Source organism: Coenobita brevimanus, chromosome 81 (assembly GCF_032717465.1).
Source record: "Coenobita brevimanus isolate Jiangsu-jjx chromosome 81, ASM3271746v2, whole genome shotgun sequence".
NCBI classification, from domain to species: domain Eukaryota; kingdom Metazoa; phylum Arthropoda; class Malacostraca; order Decapoda; family Coenobitidae; genus Coenobita; species Coenobita brevimanus.
In genome coordinates this window covers 4200001-4207500 of record NC_137034.1, presented here as the reverse complement: position 1 = coordinate 4207500, position 7500 = coordinate 4200001, and the positions used below count along the sequence as shown (strand labels likewise).

Below are 7500 nucleotides of genomic sequence, written 5' to 3'. Positions count from 1 at the left end.
TTATTCACATTCAGCTCTAGCACCGCCGTGTCCACTCCCATTATTAACTTAGGCTACTGGGGAGGGAGGGGGGGAGGGAAAAAGAGAGGGGAGGGGAGGGGAAAAGAGGTGAGGCAAGGGGAAAAGAAGGAAGAGAAGGGGAGGGGAGAGGAGAGTGGGAAAGGAGAGCGTAGACTAGGGTAAGGACAGGAAGAATGGAGGGGAGGACAGGGGAAAGGGGAGGAGAAGGGGAGGAGAAAGGAGGGTAGGGTGAAGGAGGGAAGGAGAGAGAGGAGAAAAGAGGACGGGGGGAACAGGAGAGACAGGAGGTGACATGAGGGGAACTGAGAGGAGAGGAGAGGAAAGGAGAAGGGAGGGGACGGGAGGGAAGGTAGAGAAGGAGAGAGGGGAGGGAAGGTAGAGAAGGAGAGAGAGGAAGGGAGAGGGGAAGGGACGGGAGGGAAGGTAGAGAAGGAGAGAGGGGAGGGAAGGTAGAGAAGGAGAGAGGGGAGGGAAGGTAGAGAAGGAGAGAGGGGAGGGAAGGTAGAGAAGGAGAGAGGGGAGGGAAGGTAGAGAAGGAGAGAGGGGAGGGAAGGTAGAGAAGGAGAGAGGGGAGGGAAGGTAGAGAAGGAGAGAGGGGAGGGAAGGTAGAGAAGGAGAGAGGGGAGGGAAGGTAGAGAAGGAGAGAGAGGAGGGGAGAAGGGAAGGGACGGGAGGGAAGGTAGAGAAGGAGAGAGATGAGGAAAGGTTACTAGATCAAACGTATTTGCATTTACAGGTATACAAAAAAAAAAAAAAAAAAAAAAAAAAAAAACACCATCTCTGTCCGTCCATATATAATCCATTGCTGGGCCGAATCTTTTGCTACTACGGAAGAGTGATGGCGAATATTAACCCCATGCTAACCATGTACGAGTCGAGAATGGTGCGGATGCTACACGAATTTTCCTTCATTAATTAATTTATTTATTTTCAAAGTGCGGATCAAGCAGAGAAATTACAAAGCAGGAGATATTGATTAAAAAATATGGGATATATAACTGCTTCTCAGAGAGAGAGAGAGAGAGAGAGAGAGAGAGAGAAACCAGCAGGGCAAAGCAGCAGCAAATCAAGCCTTTCAGAGCCTTACCTGTGAATACACCTGTCGGGAGTTATTTAATGCGATCCAGGTGCTAATGAACATCCTAATCCAGGAGAATACAGGAGGAAGTGGAGGAGGAGGAGTAAGCTGTTGTTATTGCTTAAACTTTGTTCGTTTGGCTAAGCAACCCCATCGACCACAGGTAAACAACTGCTTTTGTGGGACCATCCTACAGGCACAGTACAGTACATACACCGTGTAGGGATCCAGTGACACCTTGTGGTAAACAGCGCCTCACCAGGGTCAGACTAGGTCCTTCCCACGGCGAGGTGCATGGAAATATTAAGAGGTTTGGCTCCTGGGTGGACGGCGCAGATGATTCGCTCCACCTATAGCGCTACCATGGGAAGGGTAATGAAGAAAGAAAACGGGTAGCCAGAAAAGAACCATCAGTCCGGCTCCCACGCCCTTCCCGCCTTTCCACCAACACCGCCTAATCATCCGAACCTAAAAAACACAGCTCCAGCCACTCCGGATCCTGGTGGAGCCGGATAGAGGGACAGTAACACCCGGATAATCGGATAAAGGAGCCTCGGGTGGTCAGTTCTGCAGGCCGACCGCTGTATTTCTTTCTAATGAACTGACCACGCGCGGGCAAGAACGCGTCCGTGTCCCTCCCCCTCTCTAGATAAACAAACCGACTTTTTCCCTCATCCTACGCTTAATTTACCACTAAAATACCTTATACGCTTCAAAAATATCAGATTTAATGAAGGAATAGTGAAGATAATTGATGGGAAGTTGGCATTTTCGAATTTACGGGTATTTGAAATCGAAGTCGGAGTCAACGGCGCGGGTTCAGACAATGACAGGCTTCTGCGGTAAGGATCCATTTATTGTTATCGTTCGCGTCTGTTTTTCACACTTTTGATGACAAGACGTGGCTGGGGAGAAAAGAGGGGAGAAGAGAAAAGAGGGAGGGGGGAGAGATAAGAGGGAGGGAAGTAGGTAACAGGAGAGGAGAGGAAATAGAGAGAGGAAATAGAGAGAGGAACGGAGGGAGAAAGATAGATAGCGAGAGGAAAGGAGATAAGAAGGAAGGAAGGGAGGGAAGGAAATGAAGAGGAGAAACGAGAGGAAAAAAGGGAACGGGAGAGGAAAGAAAATGAGGAGGTGGAAGAGGAGAAGGAAGAAAGGAGATTAAGAGGAAGGGAGGGAAGGAGATAAGTAGGGAAAGGAGAGGAGGCAGGATGAGGGGGAAAGAAGGATGAAGGGACTATAATGAAGGGAGAGATGAGGAAAGATGAGAAGCAGAAGGGTGGAGAGAAGATCAGGAGGAAGGGAGGAATGGATATAAATGAAGAAGGGAATGAAGATGGAAGAAATTAAAAGAAGAGGAGAGAAAATAAGACAGGAAATAAGGATGAAAGGAGAAAGGGGATTAATGGTGAAGAGATGAAGAAGACAGGAGAGAAGAAACAGAGGAAAGGAGGAGAGACTGAAGGAGGTAGGGAAGGAGGTAAACAGTAGGGAAGAGGTTGGAAGACAAGGAGGAAAAACAAAGAGAGAATATGGAGGAAAAACGAAGAAACGGAAGAGGATAGAGAGGAGAGGGGAAAAATAAAGGATAAAGGAAGAGGGTTAAAAGGAGGAGGAGGTGGAGGAGGACAGAAGGAACAGGAATGATCAGACGAAGAGAGGAGAGGAGAGGAGAGGAGCGAGGGATGAAGAGAGAGATAAAGTGAAGAAAGGAAGAGGATGAGGAGGAGGAAGAGTAGAGAAGGGAAAGAAGATGGAGAGAAGGGAAAGATGGAGAGAAGGGAAGAGAAGAGAATAAAGGGGGAAAGAAGAGAGAAAGAAAGATACAGAATGGGGGAGGAAATGAGACAGAAGAAAACAAAGAGGGGGGGAAGGGAGGTGAATGAAAAATAGGAGAAAAAAGAGGGGAGGAAGAAGGGGGAGAGGAGAGGAAGATGACGAGGGGAGAGGGGACGAAGATATGGAGGGAGGAGAGGCAGATGAGGGGACAGGAGAGGAAGAAAGATGAGGAGGGGAGAGGGGGGGAAGATGATGATCAGGGGAGGGGGGAGGAAGATGAGGAAGGGAAAGGGAGGGGAGATGAAGAGGAGGGGAGAGGGGAGGTAGATGATGATGAGGGGTAAGAAGATGAAGGGAAAGGGGAGGAAGTTGACGAGGGGAGAGGGGAAGATGACAAGGAGGGGAGAGGGAAGGAAGAGGACGAGGAGGGGAGAGGGGAAGATGACAAGGAGGGGAGAGGGAAGGAAGATGACGAGGAGGGGAGAGGGGAGGACGATGATGAAGAGGGGAGAGGGGAGGACGATGATGAAGAGGGGAGAGAGGAGGAAGATGATGAGGGGAGAGGGGAGAAAGATGACGAGGAAGGGAAAGGGAAAGAAGAAAGATGAAGAGGAGGAAAAATAATCGGTATAAATCTAAAAATATAATCTTTTCCTACTGACGCCAGACGATTTTATTCAGCTGAGAGTCATTAGCCCATCTTCCCTAACACCTTTTCTTGTGCGATTTATGTTACTTATTACATCGTACTGTGTTAATGCGTTGCTTAAGTCCTTCCAATATCGTCATCCTCTGCCACCACCACCACCACCATCACCACCACCGCCATCATCATCATCATCATAATTACCATCATCATCATCACCACCACCAACACCACCACCACCAACACCTTCTAAGATTAAATAAACCAAAATCTAGTAAAAGAAAATCAAGTAACTGCCACGCAAGACAGCCAGATCGCCAAACGACATCAAACAAGGAAATAAACTTGCCGAAAAACACCCAAATGCGGAAATATTACCCCGGAAAAGGTCAGAGGAAAGAGAGAAACTGCTACTTCCTCCTTTTTCCTTGAATCGCTACTTCCTCCCTAATTTTTCCTCTTAAAATTGCTTCCTCCCTAATATTCCCCCCTTGAATATTGTTTCCTCCCTAATTTTCCTCCTTAAAATTGTTTCCTCCCTAATATTCCTCCTTAAAATTGCTTCCTCCCTAATTTCCCCCCTTAAAATTGCTTCCTCCCTAATTTTCCCCCTTAAAATTGCTTCCTCCCTAATTTTCCCTTAAAATTGCTTCCTCCCTAATTTTCCTCCTTAAAATTGCTTCCTCCCTAATTTTCCCCCTTAAATATTGCTTCCTCCCTAATTTTCCCTTTAAATTATTTCCTCCCTAATTTTTCCCCCTTAAAATTGCTTCCTCCCTAATTTTTCCCCCTTAAAATTGTTTCCTCCCTAATTTTCTCCCTTAAATTTCCACTTTCTCCCTAATTTTTACCTTAAATGTTACCTATAAGACACAATACCAATTTTCTTACGAGTTGAGGTGGTGTCACAGTGGTTAGCGTCTCTAGATCGTAACTGGAAGGTCTTGGGTTCGATTTCTGGGTTCGTTTGGCTACTATTGTTTTCCCCCTCTGCCCTTGGACTGGTGCTGGAGTGCTTTCGCGTGGTGGCACTGATACACGTAGGTGGTGCGGCTGCCCAGTTATGCAAGCTTCTTTAACCCCCCCCACCCCACACTTCAGCCTGCAGTCCACTGGGTTCACATTAAGATACACCTAGGGTTTCTACTACTACTACTGCTACTACTACTACTACTAAAACTACAACTATCACTCTTCCTCCTCGTTCTACTACTACTACTACTATACCACCACCACCACCACCATCACCACTTCTACTTATGCTACTACTACTATGGGGAAGGGATCATGACTTATTTTACCTCCCAGTGTGCTAATAACAAAGCAAATCAACACAATGCATCATCTGAATCACAATTAACAAGATATCTGAGAATTTTCACCTCGTCTTCCTCACTGCTTCTTGGGTACAGTAATTCTCTCTCTCTCTCTCTCTCTCTCTCTCTTCCGGGGCTTCACATCAACAAAGCAAGGCAACATAGGTTCTCACTGAGCGTCCTCTCAATAATTATGAAAATATTTAAGATTGTCAATTCCCCAGCATCCCTTTCGTCCCGAGAAGGTACGAAAAAAGGGGTCAAAATATCTTTTTTCCCTTCCCTTTCTGCCAAGGCATAAAAGATACAAATAAAATACATAAAAAGGGCAATACATGGGCTCATTTGACTCTCACTTAAAAACTACTTGTCGGATATTTCACCTCGTCACTCCCCCGTCATCCCTTCCGCCGCGTGGAGATATGAAGAAGGAATCATAATTTATTTTTCTCTCCCTCCCTCCCTTCCCTCTCTCCTCCGCCAACGCCAGCAATATTGTCCGTCTGTACCCTCGTCTCTCTCGCCATTGGTCATCGACGCGGGGAGGGGAGTTGCCAGACAGCGCGACTCTTTCCCCTCCCTCGCTCCCTCTCGGTATCCCACTTTAATCTGCGCCTGAATTTCATAAAACCTGAAGCCTGTAAGCATATCACGTCCTCAAATACCTGCAAACCATCACCCAAAATGAAAATAATAAACAATAAAGGAATAATCTAATAACAACATGGATCTAGAGGCAAGAAATGGCGGGAAAATATCTTCATTAGTCGGCCAATTAGAACCTGGAGTCATATTGCACTAATGAGCGACCGGGAGCTGGGCAGGCGCGCTGGGGGGAAGCTTCTGATTGGTCAAAAAATCTCACTAATATATATAAACGTTATTTTCCCCACTCAACGTTGTAGGATTCGTATTACATTTTTTTTAATTTTGATAGCCTGGACGGGATTCTGCGAGGCCTATGATAAATTTAATTGGCGTAAGTAATGGAAGTTGGTTGTCGTGGAAACCTATGGAGGCTGGGGAAAATTTGAACTGCGTGGAGTGACTTAATGACAACTGGTGAGAGAGAGAGAGAGAGAGAGAGAGAGAGAGAGAGAGAGAGAGAGAGAGAGAGAACGGCATGGAAAGAGCAAGGAGCGAAAAGTTAAGAAATGAACATCCCATCAGAGATTGGCTGTTAATAAAATAATTAATAATAATAATAATAATAATAATAATAATAATAATTTCAACAATTTTTTCTCACACAGGTAATGTACCTTGCCTGACGCAGCTTCCTGCGAGGAATGGCGTCCAACAAAGTAACTCCAAGCACTTTTGTTTGTCCTTATTCAGTAAAGACCCCTCCTCTTCCAGCCACACCATCCTCTCTCTCTCTCTCTCTCTCTCTCTCTCTCTCTCACTACTAACGCTGAAAATCATCTTGTATAAAATAGTCTATACTCTTTTCACCTTAACCTGGCCCAGATTTTCCTTTTGAAGCTTTACATACTACATTCCGTAGCATTTCTTCGTGACTAGCATAGTCGAGTGTTAATCTACTATTACAGTTCACTATTCAAGATGGAGAGATGGCAATTTTAGGCTACGGGTATACATAGTAGTAGTAGTAGTAGTAGTAGTAGTAGTAGTAGTAGCAGTAGTTGTAGTAGGAGTGGTGGTGGTGGTGGTATTATTATTATTACAGTAAATTATTATTATTATTATTATTATTATTATTATTAACTAACTCTAAGCTCATTTGAACCCGGTATACTGCAGGTCGGAATTACCCTTCTTCCACAGTCCACCGTTCTCCTTTCAGGGGATAGGGAAGGTACTGAGGGATGTTTGTATAACAGGGCAGCTCCACCGCTCGGTTATATCAGTGCCACCACGTGAAGGCGTCCCTCCACCACCTCGCTCTGGCTAAAGGGGTTAACTCGGTGATTTTACTTTGGTACGAATCAGTCAAGGTGCTATAAACTCTTCCCCCACCCTCCCCCTATCCCCCTCCCTCCTCTCCCCTAACCCCCTCTATCCCCATCCCCCCACCCTCTCCCTATCCCCTTCCCTCCTCTCCCCTCACCTCTAATCTTTTTCTCTCACCAATCTCTCTACTCCTCCCCTCTTTGCTGTCTACCTTTCACTCCCTCCCCTCCTCTCTTCCTCCCACCTCTCACCTCTTTTTCCCTCCTCTCTCTTCATCTCTCGCCTCTTCGCTCTCTATCCCTCAACCTCTTCTCTCCTCGATTCCCCTACCCCAGCTTCACGTCCCTTTGTCATCCCATTTCCCTCTTTCCCATCACCTCCTCATCCTCGTCCAATGTCCCATCCTTTCTCTCTCTCTCTCTCTCTCTCCTTTGTCCATCTCAACCCCTCCTTTCTTCCCTCCTTCCTCTTTCTCTCTCCTCTTTCCTCATCCTATTCCACTCTTTTCTCTCCCCTCGTCCACCACTCTCTCTCTTCTCTCTTGCCTTTGCCTTTTCCCTCCTCTCTCCCCACCACCATGTCTCATTTCCCCACTCCCCCATCTCGTCACGCCTCCCCTACCTATCTCCTCTAATTCCTTCCCCTATTCTTCCACCCCTCCCTTCTCAACCTCCTCCTCCATCCCTACTCTTCCCCTCTCACACTCCTCTCCCTCCCCTCTCCCCTCACCTCTCAAACCTCATCCA

General features: G+C 46.6%; 1 protein-coding gene across 1 annotated transcript in view; it reads right to left on the bottom strand.

Moving 5' to 3' along the window:
- Positions 1-7500, bottom strand: part of LOC145409532 (protein-L-histidine N-pros-methyltransferase-like) — a 23646-nt gene that overhangs the window by 14682 nt on the left and 1464 nt on the right. The window lies entirely within an intron of this gene.